This window comes from Canis lupus, chromosome 38 (genome assembly GCF_003254725.2).
Source record: "Canis lupus dingo isolate Sandy chromosome 38, ASM325472v2, whole genome shotgun sequence".
Taxonomy (NCBI): domain Eukaryota; kingdom Metazoa; phylum Chordata; class Mammalia; order Carnivora; family Canidae; genus Canis; species Canis lupus.
Window position 1 is genome coordinate 3269958 of NC_064280.1, and position 21614 is coordinate 3291571.

General features: G+C 53.0%; 1 protein-coding gene and 1 long non-coding RNA gene across 2 annotated transcripts in view; both read left to right on the forward strand.

The window, feature by feature from the left end:
* Positions 1-21614, forward strand: part of RASSF5 (Ras association domain family member 5) — a 67123-nt gene that overhangs the window by 2202 nt on the left and 43307 nt on the right. The window lies entirely within an intron of this gene.
* Positions 1538-7373, forward strand: LOC112643190 (uncharacterized). Its single transcript, XR_003125694.3, has 4 exons — positions 1538-1633; positions 3347-3381; positions 5889-5968; positions 6221-7373. It is a non-coding gene; the product is annotated as an uncharacterized LOC112643190 (long non-coding RNA).

The window sequence follows — 21614 nt, forward strand, 5'->3', positions numbered from 1 at the left end:
TTTCAAGAGCAAGGTTCAGAAATAGGACTCTAAAAAGGCAATAGCATGCAGCGATTAAGAGAACAGACTGAAGCCAGAGGACCTGTTTCAAATCCCTACTCCGCCGCTTAATCTCTGTGTCATTCTGGGCATCTCTGTGCTCTGCTTTCTTGCTCTTAAAAAAAAATGAGGCTAACCCTGTCGGCTTCATTGTGTTAATGTGAGAATTAAATGAACGAATATATGTAAAGTGCTTTAACACAGTGCCTGGCAAAATGCATTGTGAACGTTTCTGTTATCCCCTCCCATCCGACAGCCGCAGTTATTTGTCTGGCCTCACGACACCTCTGAGGGTCACCCTTCCATGCAGTGAGTGTAGTTCTCAAACCCTGCCTGGTTGAACTAAGTGGGGAAGTGAGTGCCATGAGCATCCCCGGATGTGCGGGTGTCGGCTGTCCTCCAGAAACACCATTCCTGCTGGGTGTGGCCGAGGAGCATCCTCACTGAATACCAGTGGCTTAGAGAGCACTTAGGTATTAGTGTCTTGCCTTTATTTCATCTGCCCCTAACAAAGTGCCAGGCACAGAGCAGCCTCAGTAAGTAGCCTTTGATGAAGGTGGTGGCTCATTTTTTCTCTTAAATTTCTCTGTTCTTAGAAATAAACAGAAGGGCAGTGGTACATGAATGACATCTGTCTAGGCAATAGGCTGACAAGGGGTAGGAGCCGTGTTGGCAAGACCGGCTTTTAACCAGGGAAACGTTGGGAAAGCTGTCTTCCCACTCTGCCTGCCTGCTTGGTGAAAGCCCCTCTAACTTCAACTTACCCCTACTTCCCGGTCTGTAACTGGTTCTGGTTAATGCCGGATTTGCCAAAAGGGAGGTTCAGAGTGAATATTAATTTCCAAGATTAAAGAAATCATGTTTATGAGATAGAGAAAGAAATCTAGTGGGGACTGGGGGAGAGAGAGACAGAGAGATAGAGACGGAAAGAGAGAGAGAGAGAGTATGTGAATGCGTGTGTATGCTTTGGGGTAGGGGCAGTGGCAGTGGCGAGAATCCGGTTCCAGCATTCCAGGAGGGCAGGGTCCACAGCAAACAACGTGCGAAAGTCACCGGCTGCCCTTTGGCTTGGTATCAGGAAATGTCCTTTACAGGTCACGGACCCTTTCTTCTGTAGAAGACACACAGCGTTGACCTTTTACCTTTCATCTCATTTTGTGGATATGTAAGCCTTCCTGGACTAGAAGTTTGGAAAATGGGAAAACTGAGTTCCAAGTCAACATTCAAGGAGGGATCATACCTTACATAATGGTAGCGAGTGCCTAGAGTCTTCTCTGGAGGCGTCATTGGTCAGACCTATGAAGTGTTAAATGACTGGAATTGCAGGGTTGAAAGGGGAGCCCTGGGGCTCCCTGTCCTACCTACCCCCCCAATAGACATTTAATTATGATGTGGGAAGGAGAGCTTGCCAGGAGACCTCGGGGGCAAGGGACACTTTCTGTGGCGAGTGAGACTTATGTCTCATAGGGCCCCTTGTCCTACCTTCACAGCTCTGTCTTGTCCCTTCCTTCATGGTTGGGCTCAACCTGCCTCTCTGTAAAGACTGGAACCACCCGTGTGACAGCCACTGGATCCTACGGAGTCATCTCTTACCGTGAGTTCGTTGTAAAAGAGGTCACTGGGACATCGACCCTTCCTGGGATAAAGGCACCGGGCTGCCCTGCAGCAGACCCTAGAACACTTGGGCACTTGGAAAGTACGTTATCTGTCCAGTATACCTGGGGGCACTGAAATGCGTGGCTTGAAGTATTTTCATGGACTCAGGCCCCTGTTTGGCTGTGGAGGTTAGAGGAAAGGACATTTGTTGAGTTGTTAAAGAGAATGGAGCCACCCCCCCTTTCTAGTTCCTCCCACCCCTGGCTCTAATTGGGGTCTTCTCTTAGGAAAAGTCCTAGTGGCATGACTGTGTGTGTGTGTGTGTGTGTGTGTGTGTGTGTATGTGTGAATTTGGGGACAGAGAACAGATCTGGAATGTTTCGAGGGAGGCCTTCTGAGGTCCCCAAGCTGCATCCTGTTTCCTCTCCTCCCTGCTTCCTGTCTTCTGAAAAGATGAAAGTGAAAGCATTAAATGTGGGCTTAATTGTCCCCCCTCTTCATCAGAGCATGAAATTTTCTGATTATGGCGGGATGGGGGCTTGAATCCCAGGTACAGTCAAAAATGATTAATGCCACTTGTCTGCCAGCCTAATTAGACTTGGTAATGAACGTGCGTGTTCGCCTGCTGATCCTGCGGAGTTATTAGGTGGAAGTGGATTGACGTCCCCCCTCGGCGCTGAGGGTTTGGTCTGGTATCGTCTCTCTTCCCCCCAAGTTTATCAGTCACCCGGCCTGTGCCAGGCCTGGCAGGTAGGCCCTGAGCGACAGGGAAAAGACAGCCCTCCGCCGGGCCCCAGGGTCCCCGCCCGGCTGGTGACGTGGCTCATGCCACAGGAGCTGGGCCGCGAGGGTTAGGAGTGTGTGAGGACCGGGCCGGAGGCTCAGGAAGGACCTTCACCGGCCAGTGCTGCCCATTCCCTGAGGGGCCCAGCGGATCTTGCGCTCGCGACCACGGTCATGCTGGGGTGGCTGGGATGGCTTCTGGGGTCCGAATGCAGGGATGCTGCCACCAGCTTGCGGCGGGGCGAGCCCTCTCAGGTGGCGCCGATGCTGGCTTCCAAGGCCTTGGGCCATTTCAGGCTTTCAGGTCATTTCCGTCCTTCAGGCCGTGCCCAGCATCTCTGTGCCAGAAGCCGCGGCCCGGCTTGTCCCCCACCCCCACCCCCCCCACCCCCCCCCAGCATCCCGGCGGAGGCGCGGCCACGCTTGCTCCTTGCCCCATCAGAGGGCTGTTAGCAGGGCCCTGTCAGGGCTGGTGCCGAAGCTCTAGATGCGCCTTATCAGAGGCCCTTCCTGTTCGCATTCCTCAGATGACAAGGTGAATGTTCTGGGGCAGGTGAGTGTTTGCAGACTTGGGGGGAAGAGCAAGGGGGCCAAGGTGATGAAGTCAGACGGGGCAACGCGCTCCCTTCCCCAGGCGGCCCAGGTTTGCTGGGAGTAGTCGTGGGGAGCCCCGCCCCGAGGGTAAGACTGTGGACTCAGACCTGGGGAGGTGATGCTTGGGCGTGCTCTGAAGCACCCCACACACCATGCTGGGGAGACGTGCACCCCAAGAGCTCTCCACGGTGTGGTCTTTGGCCACAGCGGCTGACGAGTTCCTGTGAGGCCTGTTCCAGCCTGCCTGTGGTTCCTGGCACAGAGAAAGTTCCCGAGAGATGCACCCATGGAAAAAGCAGTGACGTTGGGTTCTCATTTTGCCCTTTGTGAACAGGAAGGAAGAAGAACAGCGGCATCCCTCCTGGCAAGGTAGCTGGGTGTACGGCCTCCCCGGGGAGGATATCCTGTCCTGACTGAGGGATCCGGGGCCCCCTGGTTTCTGTAGAACATCCCAGGTTTTCTTCAGGATTTTCCTACCCACACCTACTGCCTTGGCCCCACTGAGGCATCAGGGAGAAAAGTTCAAGCTCACGTTGTACTGAGGGTTTGTGAGAAGTGGAGTTGGAAAGTCCAGTCTGTTCATTCCTGCGTGTCACTGGCAGGCAGGTAGCAGGGTATGTCACTCACCTGTGACCACAGCGGGGCCAGGTCATGTTTACTCCGCCGTGAAGGGCCTGCACCCCACCTTCTGCTCCCCCTCCCTGTTTCTTGAACAAACATTTCCAGGGCAGGGCAGATCTTACCCAGGTGCCTGCTGTGGCTATTGGCTATGGCTGCTAGAGAATGAAAACTCGCTTACGTGACCTGACCTTTAAGAAATCACACCTAAAAGGCCTAAAAGGAGAGTGATGTTCTTTACCCATCTGTTTTTTTTTTTTAAATCCTTTCATGTGTTTTTTTTTTTTTTAAAGATTTTATTTATTTATTCATGAGAATGCACAGAGAGGAGAGAGAGAGGCAGAGACGCAGGCAGAGGGAGAAGCAGGCTCCATGCACCGGGAGCCCGATGTGGGATTCGATCCCGGGTCTCCAGGATCGCGCCCTGGGCCAAAGGCAGGCACCAAACCGCTGCGCCACCCAGGGATCCCTCATGTTTTGTTTCTACTGGACGCTGGCTTTGGGAAAGAATTATCAAGAGTGTTTGCTGTTGATACCAATTGGTGTCCTAAGACCCTGCTGGGATGGGAATATTTTCGTGGAACAAGGGAAGTTGAGAATGAAAAGAATTGTGGGAGCAGAGATGGGCCTGGCCCGGTATGAAGCCTTTTCTTGTACACTGGCTTGTGAAGTAGGCAGGGCTGGTGGGATCATGGCCCTCTCACAGGGAAGAAAACACCGCAGTCAGGGAGGCAAGTGACTGCTCTAAGATGACCCAGATTTGTAGTAGCAAAACCTGCACCGCAACCCAACACAGCATTTTGCCTTAAAGCTACTGTCATTTGAACATGCAAGTTCCTTGAGTCTCCTCTGCTCCCCTTCTGCCAGCGAATGTTGAAATGTCCATAAAAAGAGGTGCGGAAAAAAAAAAAAGAGGGTGAGCCAAGGGGTGGGTAAGCCATGTGCCAGCTAGACAGTCAGCCAGTGCCTCAATAATTGAGAGTTGGCTACACTTAAGCTTGTTTCCAGTGTGTGGTTTCTAAATAGATTTTCAGCATGTGTAAGTCATGAGATCTTTAAACAAAAAGTGAACTTTTTCTGCGTTCCAAGATAGAAAAAAAAAAAAAAAGATTCTCAGGGCACCTGGGTGGCTCAGTGGTTGAGCATCTGCTTTCAGCTCAGGATGTGATCCTGGAGTCCCGGGATCAAGTCCCACATCAGGCTCCCTGCATGGAGTCTGCTTCTCCCTCTGCTTGTGTCTCTGCCTCTCTCTGTGTCTCTCATGATTAAATAAATATTAAAAAAAAAAAAAAAGAAAAGAAAAGAAAGGAAAAAAAAAAGAGAAAGAAATAAGAGTCTCTCTCTGGCCCTGCCCTCCCCGATTGGTCTTCAGAATACATAGGGGGGTTAGTATGGAAATGCAGGTAGGAGGTCTTTTCCTGTCGCATGCCCCTTCTTGCTGTGACCCAGGGTCAGAGTTCATGACACAGGGCTAACCAGGAACCAGGGTAAAATTAGGTTGGGTCTCAGAAGGGACAGCTAGGGTGAAGAAGGGTTGGTTAGGGGCTTTCATAGAAATGGATGCTTGCCTCACGACCTCTGGCTCTATCCCAGGCAGTTGTGTGGCCACATGAGGACCAGCAAATCTGGGGAAGCACCCCTCCCCACTCTCTCCCCATCTCTGACTCCCTGTCTTCCTCCAGACCAGTCTTACATTTGGGTCTCATTGCTTACTTTCCTTGCTGACTCTGAGGAAGCTGTTTTTTCCATTCAAGCTGAATGGAAGCTGAGGTTTTGTGGTTTCTGTTGAAACAATTGTGTCCTTTCTGCAAGGGAGGAAAGGATTTAAGAGACAACAAAACGCCTCAGAGATCCCTCACTATTCAAGGGAACAACAGATCCCAACTGTAACTTGATTTGTGAGACAAGGAGTTGAACATACCATACGTAAATGTCTATTCGGTGACGAGTGTTTTCAAAAGCGATCTGGAGTTAACCTTTCTATGAATGGGGTATTTCAAGGTAAGAATGTATTGTAGCCCAGCTCTTGAGATAAGGAAGGCTGTTCCTTCTTCCAGTTGTTTTGGGCCTTGGCTGGACTCCCTCCCCAGCAGGCAGGTCATCTGGTCGGTGCTTAGACATTGGGGTTGTAAGAGGTGATCACATGCATCCCCTCGCCCCTAGATAGCGCTGCTCCTAAACTATCCCGACAGTTTTCTATCCAGTTTTCAAAGGGTCAGGAGGGAAGATTCTAGAGCCTCCCAAAATTCCTTCTCCAGTGTCTGCCAGTTGTTTCCTGCTGGCTTCCCTGGTGGCTTGACCTGTCAAAGAACAGCTCTGTGATGAGGAGAAAGGAGAAGTGAGACCAGTGTATCCTCGAATCCAAAAGGGACCTTCGGGGGGGGGTTTTCCCCCATCACCTGTGACTCATAGTAGACGTCCTCAAGCATGCATGTTTCCTTCCCTGAGAGCGGGGAATGGGAATGCCACCCCCTGCCTGGCGCCACCCGGGTGGGAGTTCTGGACGCCCCTGGGGATCTCCCCACCCTTGCTGGGTGGCTCCAAGTGTTGCTTTAGGACCTGGCCTCACCTGTGACCCTCTTCTATGCAGAAGTTGCTGGGTACCCTAGAGAGCCTTGAAAAAGGCCATTGGCAGCCCGGTCTCGCTGAGGAAGAGTGAGGGAGAAAGAACCAGTGCCTGGGCCTGAGAAAGGGGCTCTGTTAGGGCATTGCTGTCTTAAATAAAGGACTTGTCAACAATGTGCTTTTATTGTCGAGCTGACAAACAAGTTTTTATTGTTGTTGCACCCAGTACTGAGGCCCTCAACAGTGAGGGGTGATCTAAGGGGGACCTTCCAGCCAGATTTCCTATGAGGAAGGCAGACGATGGGGGGGCCTGTGTGGAGGATCAGAGTGCAACTTAGGTTTGTTCTACCGACAGTTTCTTCTCTGTGTGAACCTGAGGACAGGGCCTTGGGATAGGATGGCATCCAGCATTCTCTGCGACCCGGGGACAAACTCTAGCACAGAGGAGGGGAGGCAGGTTGGCAGTTGCTGGAGGAATAGCAGAGCCCACGTGACTTCTGGACCTAACCCTGGGGGGGGGGGGGCATCTTCGTTTCTGCACACACCTGAGTCCCCCGCAGTGCAGGACGAGTGTCCCTCCTTCGTCTGCAGCTGTCCTCCACGGGCAGCGGGCAGATGAGTTCTGGAATCCCCGGGCGGCCCCTGGGTGCAGGCGCCGCTCTCCAGCGGCTTTCCTGGAAGGTTCCGCTGCCTGCCCTGCGGCTGCCTGTCTTGGCCCGGGTGACAGAGCTTCTGGGGAGTCAGTGTTGAGGGGATGCCTTGTGAGCACCGTTGCAGGGCAAGAGGACGGCTCTGTCCTATGTGTGAGAGACTCCGTTCTTTCCTTCTGTTCTCCCCCTTCCTCCGGTCACCTCTCCCTGCTCCCGGCCACTTGGCCCGGCTCACGCTCTTCCCCGCCCCGCTCCTGCTCCGTGGGAGGATGTGCAGGACCCCGTGGTCCCCCAGGAGCCTGTGTCGCTGGCGAAGCATTAGTAATCCGCCATCCCCAAAGAAATCCACTGACGAGCTCCCGGGTGGCCGCGGCCTGCGATGACCGGTGGCTTCTGCCGTCTGTGGACGGAGACCTGGGTTTCAGGCCCGCCGCACTCCGGAGAAGTGAAGCTCGGGCGGCTCTGTCCTGCAGCCTGTTTGGTGGGGGCATTTTTATCTTATCAAGCTAAAAGCCCCAGGAATAGAAAGTTTTCCATTGGGGGAGGTGAGGGAAAGGGCCTCAGCTGGGAAGGAGGAGGCCGCGTCCCAGGTGCCTGCGGCTTCCGTCGGGAACAGGAGCCGGCTGGGCTGAGGGGAGCAAGGCCCAGGCCTCCCCGGGGCCGGGGAGCCCCACTCATCGGTGCCCCCCTGCCGGCCCAGAGGGACCGCGGACCCCCAGTAGCGGGATGACCGAGGGCTGGGACGAGGAGGCGGCTCCTGCCTGCTTCGGAGCAGTGGTGGCGGGGCTCCAGCGGCTCCTCCGCAGGCTCCCCAGGGGCCGCCCCGGGCCCCAGAGGCTCCGGGCCCTGCACAGGTTCTGCCGCCGGGCCCGGCTGGCTCACGGTAGGTGCGAGCTCTGGCCGGGGCCTTCCGGGGCCTCGTGGCACCCAAGGGAGGGGGGGGGCCTGCCGGGCCTGGGCCCCCTGCTGAGCTCAGCACCGCCGGCTGGGGGGTACAGGGGGGCTGACACCCCACACAGCCAAGGGCGGGTGTGCGAGCAGCCTGCTGCAGAGGGTTTGGCTGTGGGGTTTAACGGCTCTTCGTTGGCTGAGTCTTAAGGCCAAGCGGTCATCCTCGCCGGGGCCCCTGAGCTGGTGGAAGGTGGGCCCTTGGGTGACCGCGTTCTCTACTCCGCGGCCGGAGCCTGAGGGCTGTAGGGTGCCACCGCGGGAGTCACGGCCCAGGCAGGGGCCACTTGCCTGCATGGTTAGGGGAGGTGCCTGTGGGCCCCAGCCTGCGGGCTTTGCAGGGCTGCGGACTACCGGGGACACGGGGGACAGGAACCCAGCCTCTGGCAGCAACTGGGCCACCCTGGGCACTAATTAGCGGGAGAACTGTCCTTGCCTGGAGAAGGATAATGGCCGTGTGTCGTGTGAGTGAAAGATAAGGAGAGACAGGAGCGTTCACAGTTTCACGAAACCTTAGGTCATCCTACTTCCCCCCGGCCTTTTTTTTCCCAAAGAAAGTAAGAAGCTGAGGCCAACCAAAGCTGGTGGCAGCCCCAGCACCAGGGTCCCGGGCACCTGCCTTCCAGCGCGTGGTTCTTTCTGCTGTGTCATGTATCTCAGCACCTTATATTTCTAGAGCACCCTTCTGCCAAAGAGCTGAAGATTTATGTTTGTTTCCATTGAATATCACGTATTCCCTCCAGACCCCTGTGCAGGGAGAGTGAGAAGAGGATCCCCTCACACCCCTGCGCAGGGGGAACGGGAGGAGGGTTATGTGATTTCACAGATGCGGAGAAGTGAGGCCCCTTGCTGGGTGCCAGAGCTGCACGGCCAGGCCTGGAACCCCTTGCCCTGGGTCCTAGTCACCTTACTGACCGTTTGCTGCTTCTCTTTGATGGCTGGATCTTCAGAGCACAAAAGCTTTCCTTGGGGCTTCCTGTCCCACTTGTCTGTGTGCTGTTCTTGTACACGTTCGGGAATGAGTGGGCGTCCAGTGGGTCATAACACTGAAACACGAAACCGAACGGTCATCTCTGGGCTGAGATTTTGGGAGGAGAGTTTAAATCTTTTTTTTTTTTTTTTAATTTATGATAGTCACACAGAGAGAGAGAGAGAGGCAGAGACATAGGCAGAGGGAGAAGCAGGCTCCATGCACCGGGACCCTGACGTGGGATTCGATCCCAGGTCTCCAGGATTGCGCCCTGGGCCCAAGGCAGGTGCCAAACCGCTGCGCCACCCAGGGATCCCCGGGAGGAGAGTTTAAAAGACAACATAACATGATCTTGACTCTAGAAAATACAATTTCTCTGATTGAGGTTTTACCTCTTGAGAAGCAGAAATTTTAATTCAACCAGACCTTATCCCCATTTGGAGACAAACAATCTTAGCCAGCCTGCATAATTTATCCTCATCAGTGGCCTAATACATTCTGCGGCCCTCCCTGAGAAGACAGCTGGATGCTGAGTTCCTCAATTTAAATGCTCACTCAGTGTCTTTGTGTTCATCCTCCCCCCTGCAAGAATTATTCAACAGATCATTCCCTTGCTCCTTTGCTATTCAGCCCAAGGAGTTATAGATTTAAGAAATCAATCAGGCCTGGAGTGGCAGCATTAAGGTCAGGGCAAAGGCCGTATTGCACCTAAGACGTGCTCCTTTAACTCGTGTCAGCATTTGGACTTAATGGACCGGCAGAGGGGAGACAGGGCACTCAGAGATGATGAGAGTGGTAGATAGTGGCTGCAGATTTCTAGAAGAGCTCATCTTACTTACAGGAATCCCATCAGTAACCTGTAGTACTGCATTTAAGAACATTGGCTTGGAGCCAAGCTGGAGTTGAGTCTGGATCTTGGATTCTTGGCAGGAGGGCCTTCCTCGTATAGATGAACCTCTGAGCCTTGTTTTGTTTTCCAAGTGTAGACTGGGCAAAGAATCTCGACCTCAAGCTAGTGTTATATAGGTTCAGGATGGCATCAGATATAAACCAGTTGACATGATGCTTGTCACATAGCATGTCCCTCTTTGCAGCTCTTATTTATTGCTCCAGAGAAACTTTTTTTTTTTTTTAAGATTTTACTTATTTATTCATGAGAAACACACAGAGAGAGGCAGAGACACAGGCAGAGGGAGATGCAGGCTCCCTGGGGGAGATCCTAGTGGAGGACTTGATCCCAGGATCCCCGGATCACGACCTGAGCCAAAGGCAGATGCTCAACCACTGAGCCACCCAGGTGCCCCCTCCAGAGAGACTTTGGTAACCGCTCCCAGTAGGTCACCCATGCAGGCCCCAGCAAGGCTGTCTGCTCTTCCATCACACCTGGGCTAGGGTGAGCTAGCCACCTGCCTCTCAGTCACAGGGTTCAGAGGTTGCGTGGGCAGAAATGAGGGAGAGGCAAGAAACCCAAATACTTTCTCTGGAAAAATCCCTGTCATTGAGTTTGCCATGCCACTTAGTTAACAAGGAAGGCTAGTTAGCCCACTGGGCGTCATTAGAGCTGAGCAAGCATGTTGCCAAGGAGCCAGACATATATCATCTTAAAAGGCTGCTCGTGGGTCGGTGGGAAACGGCCTGGGTCTCTCCAGAAGTCTCTGGTGGTCCTGGCTCTACAGGGAACAGCTGTAAGGAAGCCTTTGTGAGTCTCCTGCAGAGGGCCGTTGATATAATCTATTTACTTTTCTTCTCACTGCAAAAAAGTCTCCTTTCACCCAGTTGGTTGGTGACCTGCACTTGGTATGCAAGTGACATCAAAGCAGGTGTGGAAAAACCAGTTGGATGCAGCAGCCTGGTTGTCCCATAAAGGACTGAACTTGTCTGCTTCTTGGCTTCTGCGGCCTTCTGGCTCTGATGGGCATACCTGTGTGTACACCTGTGTGGGCATTCATAGTTGCACACCCGCCTGAACTTCTTCCACTGCCCTGCAGCCTGCAGATACCCAGGCAGAGCTTCTTGCAAACGTATTTAGCTGTTCTTATCCTTGGGGTCTGTGGGACACTACCAAAAATATACTCAAGGCTAGCAAGAGGCTAGATCACCCTCTTACCCCTTCTCAGAGATGGTGTCTGCTTTAAACACAATAAAACAGGGGGACCTGGGTGGCACAGTCGGTTAAGCATCTGACTCTTGGTTTCAGCCCAGGTCATATTCTCAAGGTCGTGAGATCGAGTCCCAATGTTGGGTTCCCTATACAGTGCAGCCTGCTTGAGATTCTATTTCCCTTCCACTGCCCCTCCCCCTGCGCATGTGCACGCTCTCACGCTCTCTAAAATAAATGAGTGAATGAATGAATGAATGAATGAATAAATCTTTAAAAAAAAAAATAAAAGAGAAGCAAAACAAAAAAGACCAGAAAAGACCTTCAAGCTCCTCATTCCATATCTGCCCCTCACTACCAGAGATCATGTTCTTTCTTTATCAGCCACCCAGACTCCTCCTTGTGTCTTCTCAGGGGCCCCAGGGATGGGTGGAGGGGAACCTGAGCCTGGGGGAGGGAGACCCCACCTGCTTTGTTTCTCTTACACTCAGAGCAAAGTGACACATGCCTAGGGGAGGCAGAGGCCCCTCCTGAGCAGACCTGAAGCCGAGAGGGCATCTGGCAGCTTCACACTGGCTTTGGATAGCAGGGGCTTGTTACTATTTGTAAAACTCCCTTAAACCCAACTACCTACAATGTTTTTTTCGTTGTTGTTGTTTTTACTATTTATTTATTTATTCGTGAGAGACACAGAGAGAAAAACAGAGTCTTAGGCAGAGAGAAGCAGGCTCCATGCAGGGAGTCTGAGGTGGGACTCGATCCAGGACCCCAGGATCACGCCCTGAGCTGTAGGCAGATAGATGCTCAATCACTGAGCCACCCAGGCGTCCCACTTACAATGTTTTAAAATATTTTTTTTTTCTTTCCTTAAGGTGCTCTGGCAATAGAATTAATTTTTTTTCCATGGTGGTAATCAAAATAGGACATATCTATACCGGAAAAAAAAATGATGTGTATATATATATATATTTTTTTTCATCTATTTGTTCCTGTTATGGAAAGTCTCTGGCTTTAACGTGCTATCTTTTAGAACAGTGGTTCACTTAGGAGGCCCTCAAAAAGTGTGTGTTGAATGAATGCATGCATGTGCACATGAATAACAGACTAATAGCTAGGTTTATGTGGAAAGATGGGCATAACTGTATAAAAAGGTTTAATATTCTCTCTGTGGATCTCTGACTACATGTGTCCTGATGGGTGCACATAACTGCCCCTGTTGAAAAATTGTGCCATATCTTTGCACTTCTGTCTGGCCATACCCTAAATACAACTTGAACTTTTGTGGATATGGTGTCAGAGGGTCCAGAGGACAAATCTGCGGACACTTGCACACAAAGGAGATCCATGTGGCTTTTGGGCCCCCGCCTGAAATCATTTCCTTTGACATTTCCCCAAAACATTTTGCCTCTTACTATTATTATCCAAGGGTGTGAGGGGATTCTCAGAGGTGCTTTGTGATATCGCACAGAGGCCAGCAGACTCACCCACTTCTCTTTTCTTCATCCACATCTCCTCTCAGCCACCACTGTCATCAAGAAACCACTGCACGAAGCCACAGTGCCATAGTGCTACTCATAATATATGGGTGCATCTCTTTAAGGTGCTTGAAGCATTGTTGGGAAACACAGGGCATATAGAAATAGAATACCAAAAAAATTTCAGTTGACCAAAAGACTAACTACAATACATGAAAAATAGTTTCAGGGTGCCTGTGTGGCTCAGTTGTTTGAGCGTCTGCCTTTGGCTTGGGTCACAATCCTGGAATCCTGTGATCGAGCCCCATGTCCAGCTCTCTGCTCTGTGGGGAGTCTGCTTCTGCCTCTCCCTCTGCTCCTCCCCCTGCTCATGGCTGATGAATAAATAACATTTTATTTTATTGATTTATTTTTTTTAATATTTTATTTATTCATTCATGAGAGACACACAGAGAGAGAGAGAGAGAGAGAGAGGCAGAGACACAGGCAGAGGGAGAAGCAGGCTCCACGCAGGGAGCCTGAGGTGGGATCCGATCCTGGGTCTCCAGGATTAGGCCCTGGGCCGAAGGCAGGCACTAAACCACTGAGCCACCCAGGGATCTTCATAAATAAAATTTTAAAAGAAAAATAGTTTCACTGATATAAAAAGACTGAATTCAAAAGTAGAATGAACTGTAGAGACTGTGGGAATCATGGCTACAATAGGGTGTCCATGTTATAAACGTCGGAAGTGTAAATAATATATTACAAACCAGGGTGTGGGGGCAGAAGGGCCGGAGGGAGCACTCTGGCATAGTACCAGCTCAGGTTGAAGCATGCCTCGTTAAAAATGGCTCAACCCTATTAAGTCTATTCACAATTTTAAACGTATATACACGTATGCACGGGACAGGGAGCATGCAAATACACCCTAGGGTATAGCACCCCCAAAGACTGAAGTGGCAGGAAACGGCCAGGTGGGAGAGGTGCACTGTGGCCAGGCCCTGCGCCCTGCCTCACGGGGCCCAGGGAGGGCACCGTCCGACGCTTCCCTCACTTCCAGCATCTGTCTGAACTTGTGAACTGTCCTGCCCTCCCTCACTGCACCTGCCCCTCCCCGGACACCCCCAGCCCACATCCCCAGCCTGGCCCGGCCACAGTGCCTTTCTTTTGTTGGTGCTTTCAGCCTCGGGATGTATGGCTGTGCTGGAGGTAGATGATTAATGGGGCAAGAGGCACACCCACCCACACCCACTCACATGGGGCAGGATTGTGCCTCTGCAGACCAGCCTGGGCACCCAGGGTCTTCCAGGCCGGCAGGGGACGAGTAGGGGAGAAGCCAGGCTCTGGCATCAATGACTGATCCTTGAGGCCCAGCGACCAAGGTCCCAGAAAGAATCCTGTTGTTTGCTTTAATCCCCGAGCAACAGGGCAGGACCCTTTAACCTTCCCTTCAGTACCAAAGTGTCACTCAAGAGCGCACATCAACCCCACCCGGCCCTGCCACCCGCCAAACCCACCTGGGCACTTTGGGAGAGGGTGGAGACCGGGATCTTGGGGTGGCTGTGTGTCCTCAGTTCACCCGAGGCACGCCAGCACCACCCCACCTCTGCAGCACTTTCCCTGCTCTGAGCCTGACCCGGGGGAGCCTGCTTCCCAGAAGGCCCGCCCGCCCCAGCCCTCTGTTCTCTGGGAACTGAACGTCTGATCCAGGCCTGAGCATGTGCAGGCGCGTCTCCTCCTGGCTCTTCCCTCAAAAGCAGTGGTCTGAGTGCAACCAGCTGCCCACCTTCCCGGGAGGGACCTGCCCACAATCTCTCACCTGGGATGTGGGCCTGGCTGCCCTGTCGCTCCTCCCCCGCTACATCGACCGTTCCTGCTGGCCTCCCGGCTTGCTTTCTGCCACATTCTGTGGGCTATGGGCTGTGTGTGTCTGTGTGTTGGATTGGGGCTGCACAGTGGCTCAGGGGAGGCAGTTGTGTGTCTCCAGACTGTCCGGGCTAAGGTGGGGCGTGCTGAGTGCCCTCAGGGGTGGCCTGCCCTCTCAAACAAGAAACTCCAGTATATGGTCTCAGCAGGGCTTGAGGGACTTCCCGGAAACACAGCTGTAGACGCCCTGAGCTGGCTGCCTGACCCCAGGAGTGGGGAGGTTCCATTCCCTTGCTCCGCCCTCACCAGGAGTTTAGCCAGGAGCGTGAAAAACGTATATAGATGGTGTTGATTCTGGCAATTGCTACAGACCTCCAAGCTTGACAAATCATAGTCTCTCTACCTTCCCGCCCTCCAATACAACGCCCCCTCTCACGTCCCTGGCTTATTCCTCTGGGCCCATCAAAGACAGGGCAGGAGGGAGGTTGGAGCAGGTAGGAGGAACTTCTTGGAAAGTTGCATGCCTCTCCTAACTGTAACACATTGGAAGACAGCACCAAAGCAGAGAGGTTTTTTGGCTGGCATCACATGCTGAAGCAGGGCACCCAGACTCCCACAGTGTTGAAGATGACACCTGCCATTTATTGAGCACCTACTATGTGCCAGGCAGTGTTGGATGCTTTCCATGCATTCTCTTTCATTTTGGCAACGTATCTGCTGGCAAGGGAGATATTACTACTGCCATTTTGCAGGTGAAGACATTGAAGCTAAATAAATTCTATGTTACTGAGGTTAGATAAATTGTCCAGGCATCTTATACTCAATTAGAAGTGAACTTGGGCTCTTACTCTGATCCATGTGACTCTGGAGGCCAGATTCTGTCCATTTCCCAGCTCCTGATTCAGTGCTCCATCCCCTGCACTTCTCAAAGACCTCTGTCATGCGCAGCAAGCAGTGCAGTTCAGGGCACCTCATGGTCTAAGGATTTCTGATTTATTGCTGATGAATGGGGGGCATTTTGGTGCCTCTGTGAGGCAGCTGGTTCTGGAAGCCCCGTGTTCATCCTGCTTGCTTTCCTGCCATGCTCTCTCTCCACGTGATGAGGCTGTTGGCTCTGCTGTGGTGTCACAGAGAACAGCAGAGGTACAGAGGCCAGGCCTCTTTGCGTGGGGGAGGCCGAGAGCTCACTGCTTGTGGAGCTTGACTGTGGCTGATGAGCCAGCCTCTCTGGAAAAGCTACCCTGGGATCTCAGCGCAAGAACCGCGAGCTATTGCCCACATAGTTCAGTGTCTCCCAGATGTGGCATCCCGGAGATAAAGGGGCCGTGTTTGGAGAGGGGGTCTTGAGCTCCCAGGCAGGGTGGCTCGGCTGGGCGGGGGCTGGAGCTGTGAACTGACTCTTCCCAGGACCAGGTGGAGAGCTCGGGAGGGATACTGTGGCCGTTACCTGCTGGGGTGGAGGGTGGAGGGTGGAGGGTGGAGGAGGCACTCACTGCTCAAATCCCTTTGACTCACACTATCTTCTGGGCTTGGATCACCTGCTCCCCAGCTCTGATGAAGCCTGCCCTGGCCTCAAGTAGGGCAAGGCAGGGGGCCTGGGACCCCGTGAAGAGAACTCTGCTGCTATTGAGCTGTGAGGCTCCCAGCAAGTCTTTTCACCCCTCTAAGTCTTTGCATCCTCATCCCTAAACTTGGGGTAGACCAAAGGAGCGAGAGAACTACATCCACACAAAAACCCACTGGTGGATGTTTCTAGCAGCCTTGCTCATAACTTCCAAAGCCTGGGAGCCAGCGAGACGTCCTTCAGTAGGCGAACGGACAGAGGAGCTTGGTCCATGCACACGGTGCAATGTTAGGACCACATGCACTATCCAGCCATGAAAAGACACGGAGCAGCTTTAAATGCACGTTGCTAAGTGAAGGAAGCCGATCCCAAAAGGCTACATACTGTATGGTTCCAACTATGTGACCTTCTGGAAAAGGCAGAACTACAGAAGCAGTAAAAAAATCAGTTGTTGCCAGTGGGGAGAGGGTGGGAGGGATGGATCGGCAGAGCACAGGGGATGTTTAGGGCGATGAAACTCCTCTGTATGGTACTATAAATGTGGATTCCCTATTATTACACACTTGTCCAAACTCATAGAGTGTGCACCACCAACGCCGAGCCCTAAGGTGAACCAGGGCTCTGGATAACGATGTGCAGTGTAGGCTCATCACTTAGGGCAAACGTGCCACTCTGCTGGGAGCAACCCATCCCATGAGGGGTTTTGGCGAGGGGGTGGCAGGAAGTGCACGGACAGTCTCTGTGTACTTGTGCTCAGTTTTGCTTCACACCTAAAACTGCTCTAAAAAATGAACTATATTTTTAAAAATAGGGATAGCAACGTGTCATACAGGCATAGTACTGATTTTGTGAAATGACATATATAGATTGTCAGGCATGTTGTAGGAGGCATATAATGGCACCTGCTGCCATTGCAGTGTGGGTACATGATTTTTCTTTGTTCCTTTTTTGTGACATTTTTCCCACTGGCCAAGAACATTCATTATAAAAACTTAGCAACTGTGCAGAAAGGAAAACCCCCTGAAATCCCATTTCTCAGCGTGAGCACGCCACTTCCAGGTAGCTCTCTGGGACCAGTGTGTATATAGGCATGTGCATATTTTGATATAATGAGGACCATAGAACAAAACTTATTTTTTCAATGATACGTTTGTGGACATTTTTCTAGGTTGACCAAGGTCCATCTACATCATGATTATATAATGGCTAAGTAGTATTTATTTTTAAAAATATCATATATGTGGGGCAGCCTGGGTGGCTCAGCGGTTTGGTGCCTGCCTTGGGCCCAGGGTGTGATCCTGGGGTCCCAGGATCGAGTCCCACATCAGGCTCCCTGCATGGAGCCTGCTTCTCCCTCTGCCTGTGTCTCTGCCTCTCTCTCTCTGTGTCTCTCATGAATAAATAAATTTTAAAAAATATATATCATATCTGTAACTGGCCCCCAGTAGGTGGATACGGGGTATTTTTGGCAATTTGTGGTTATAAACAACCATGTGATGAACATTTTAGTGAAGAGATATTTAGATACAAATAAATATACACTCAGGATGAATTACAGTAGGAAATTCGTATTATTGATTAGGTAAGAACCTTCTCGTTTACCCACATCCTCTTTGGTATGGAACAGTATCAGCTCGGTTAACAGTTTCTGAAACCTGAGCAAGATTTTAAAAGTTTGAATAGTAGAGGAGTGTGGGTAGGAAGGAAGGGAATGGACATTTAGGGGAGGACAGAGGCGCTTCTCTGAGGTAGGGAAGGGTGGCCAGTTACCAGGCTCCATGTCTACCTGGTGCCTCACGTACACAGGGAGCTGAGCCCTGAGGCCTCCCTTGCTGGAGCATAGGGGTTCAGCGGAGGTCTGAGGGTGCATCAGGACCTTTTGCGTCAGATCTTGGAGGAAAGTCAGTGGGCACGAATAGGATCTGCATAAACAGGCTTCTGGAATGAGGATGCCTGATGCTGTGGCCACTGGTGAGATCCACCTTGGATTTCGGCCAGGTAATAAGAATAGTTAATATATGTTGAACTCTTTGTATCAGATCTTGTGTTCCTATTTACGTAAGGATCTCATTCAGTTCTCATGGCAAGCCTGCCAGGCAGATACTGCTATCACCTCCATATGACAGAGAGGGAGCTGAGGCACGGAGAGCACTAGCCTGCGATCAGATCCCGCTCACACTCCGGCCAAAGGCAGAGCACCACTCCTTACTCTGGTCCCTCATCCAGTTCATACCAAACCCCCTCTGAATGTTTAATAGTGCCTGGTCCTCTCGAGCACTGAGCGGGGCCCAGAGCAGGGCTTGGGACTTGGGGGAGCGGTGTCACAGAGTCCATGAACCCATGGGTCCTTTGGAAGAGGGCCTGAGGTCTGAGGGGAAGTTTGGGGGTGACATGGAGAGGGGCGCTCCTGGCTGGGGGAGCAGGCAGGCTTGAGGCTGCGGGGTGATGGTGCGGTGGGGCTGCAGGTGGTGGAGCGGGATGGGTGGGTGCAGTGGTTTTGGAGGCGACCTGGCTGGTCTCTGAGCAGCCACAGCTGGTCCAGCTGAGAGGCTTGTGTGCAGTGACTCCCGGTGCAAGAACGGGGGACCTTTGAAGGGTCCCGCGAAGGTCTGAGAAGGGACCCCTGGTACTGAGGACTGTCCTCATGGACTTGCGCTGGATGACCAGGCCAGCCTTTACTTCTGCTTTTTAAATACTTAGGTTAACACTGTATTTTTCCAGTGCCCTTTTTTGTTTTGTTTGTTGTTTTTGTTAGTACTGTCTCAGAACAAAATTATTTTACAATCAAAAAGCCACTTGTGTGTTGCTTTGAGATGACTGGCTGGAGGAAGGCTGGTGAGACTGCAGATCACCCACCGGGAGCTGAGTGGGGCAAGGACTCTGGCTGTCAGTGCAGTGCTGGGGGCAGGGGGGCGGTCACTGGGGGTCCCCTGTGCAGTGCTCTGCATCAGGAACCCCACTGAATCCTCATGGTAGCCCTGCGAGCTGGCTCATTCCCCTTGTGTCGAGGGGATTAATGCTCAGAGAAGTTCAATAACTTACCCAAGGCCATGGACCTGGTTGAGTGTGACTGAAGGCCTACCAGATCGTTCGTTCTCTTGCCATTACACCTCAGTACAGGCCAAGTCCCTGGGGGCAAAAGGGGGAAGTAGAAAGGTTCGTTCTGAGGTTTACCTTCTCCAAGAAGGTGTGGGGTGCCCAGAGAATGGGCATGGGGCTCCTGGATTCCCTGTTGGGCCTCAGAGGTGGCTTGGCCAAGCAGGGTGAGAAGGTGCTCTTCACTGACCCTAGAGTGACTGCGAGGAAGGCCTGTGGGCTCGCTGCAGACCAGGCTGTGTATCCTGGGTGCCAGCCTCCGCCCTCGCCCCGTGCCTTGGCCTCAGAGGGAGTGCAGTAGAGAGCTCCGTGTCATCTCAGGGTCTTGCAGGCAGCTCTGGGGTGAAAGGGCCTGAAGTTTCCTTATCAGACTTGCAGCCTTCCAAACCCATAGAAATCTCTGTGTTAAGCCACTGGTTCGTGGGGCTTTGTTACAGCAGCTGGGAAACTAGAGCAGTCTAGGTGCTGAGGGTGGTCCCAGCAGCCCCGTCTCCATCCTGGCACAGGGGTCCCCCCTTGGAGAAGGACCCCTCTTATGATTTGTCTCCATCACTTCTCTTTACGGTTGGCCCCTCTATTTCCACAGGTCCCTCTTGCAGGACCCGGAGGCACATTTATTTTTGTCCATGCATCCCCTGGGAATGGGGCCAAGGTTAAAGCTGGAAGGGAAGGGTGGAGACCGGAAGGGATAATAATTCTATTTTATAGATGACAGTACTAAGGTCAAGAAATGCCAGTTGTCCCAAAGATACTCCGATTAGAACCTAGGAGCGCTGCTCCCTGAACTTTGCTGCCTCTTGTTGGGGAGATCCTCATCCTATTTTGTGACGTCAGAGCGCCCTGCCCTCTTTTGGCCCCTGCGATGTGGGGATGGAATCGCCTGGAATCTGGTCCATTTTTCAAGCTCCCTAGAGCCTCCCTCACCAAGAAAAATACCCTGGCTGCTGTGGCTGGCAGGGGACTCTGTCCCCTGAACAGGCTCCCTGGAACGTTGGGCAGCCAGGCCCCGCTCGGTGCTGCTCACTCGGTAGCTGTCTCTTCACCTGCGGATCCCGGATCCCGCCTGCCCAGGCAGCAGGCCTTCGCCCACGGCCTGTCTTGTCCTCCTCTCCCTCGGGCGTGGGGAGGTCTGCGTGCAAGGCATTGGAGTTGTCGCCAAAGATCGTGGTGCCAGCTGTTCTGGGAAGGCTGGGCCGTTCCCCGGGGGGCCTGTGTGGCCCTGAGCCTCCCAGGGGCCCCCACCTTTTCTGTGTCCAGATTGAGCACCAGCTGGAGGCCGTGGATACCACGGAGTTGGCTTGGCAGCACCTCACGATGAGCTGTGACGAGGGAAGGAGGGCTGCGGGGGCCAAGCACCGGGTCGGGCAACGCGGCCCTGCCTCGGGAGTCTCGAAGTCTCGTGCGTGTCTCCACAAGAACAGGCCTGCGGGCCGCTCGCTGTGCTGGCGGGGCCTGCTTCCGTGTTTGGAGAAGGCCACGGGGGCTCTGACCTCATCTCTGCTGGCCTGGCCATAGTGTTTCCAGGGCCTGGAAGCATCAAGATGTGCTTCAGTGGTTTTGCTGCAGTCTGTGATTACACCGTCTGATGGAACAGTCGTTGGTGCTCAAATATGCTTTTTATAAAAATCCCCAAATACTCTTCCTGGAGTCTTCTGTTCCCTGGCTCTGTCTAGCTCAGCACTGGGACTGTAAAAACAAAAAACAAAACAAAACAAAAACAAAAAACCCCCCATCTCTCAGAGGTTTTTGGTGCTGTTTTCAGGGGGCACGCGTGCGTGTGTGTGCGTGCGTGTGTGTGTGTGAGAGAGAGAGACGGAGACGGAGACAGCAAAGGGACAGAATATGAGAGAATCGGAGGCACACGTGGACATACAGAGCCTGTGTCAACGGTCCCAGGAGTTCAAAGAAGAGACTGGAAGACTCCGTCCCGTCTCGAGACACTTTCCCACTTGTGAGTTGGTGGCAGCTCTTGCTGTGAGCTAGGAGAGCTTCTAGCCCTTGCCTCCCTGCCTTGTTTGCACTTCTTGGCATCCCTGGAACATTCTTCATGGCTCAGAGCGCGGCCAGAACCTGCACAGGTGTGTCCCCGGAGCGGGGCCCAGAACAAAGCTTCTCTGTGTGGCTCCGGCCTCGGTGCTGCCTTATCTAAGCCCTGGCATTTCTGGGCACTGTGGGCAAGGGAGGCTTGGCCTGCACATCCCCCTGCACGGTTCACCCTGCTGGGAGTGAGGCCGGCAGAGATCTCCTACTGGCAGGGGCAGGAGGGCATGTGGGCACTTGGCAGGGGCGGAGTGCAAGCCTCAGACCATGGCTTCACCATTCTGTCTCCAGGTGCGGGGGCGGCTTCCGGGGTGGGGGAGAGTTAGGAAGGCCTAGGCAGGGGTGGGGTCTGCCGGAGGGGACGATGGTGGCTTTCGGGCATGAGGGTGGTAAGCCAGAGAGCTTCTAAATGCCATCCCTGAAGGGTAGCCCAGAGCTTCAACCCACTGAGTCAGAGGCTTGCGGGGTTCTGGGATCTCTGTGTCCCTGCATTTGTGAAAGTGCTCCCCTGCAGACAGCAGTGGTGCTCCTCCTTGGGGGCGTAAAGGAGGAGGGCAACTGCAGGGAGGGGAGGTTTCACTCCAAAACGCCCTAGTGGAGGAGCATGAGAAGAGGAGGCCCGGCCCTGGCCCAAGACGCAGTGCGCTACAGCAGCTTTCAGAAGAGTCCAGGGACGCCTGGGTGGCTCAGTGGTTGAGCGACTGCCTTTGGCCCAGGGCGTGATCCTGGA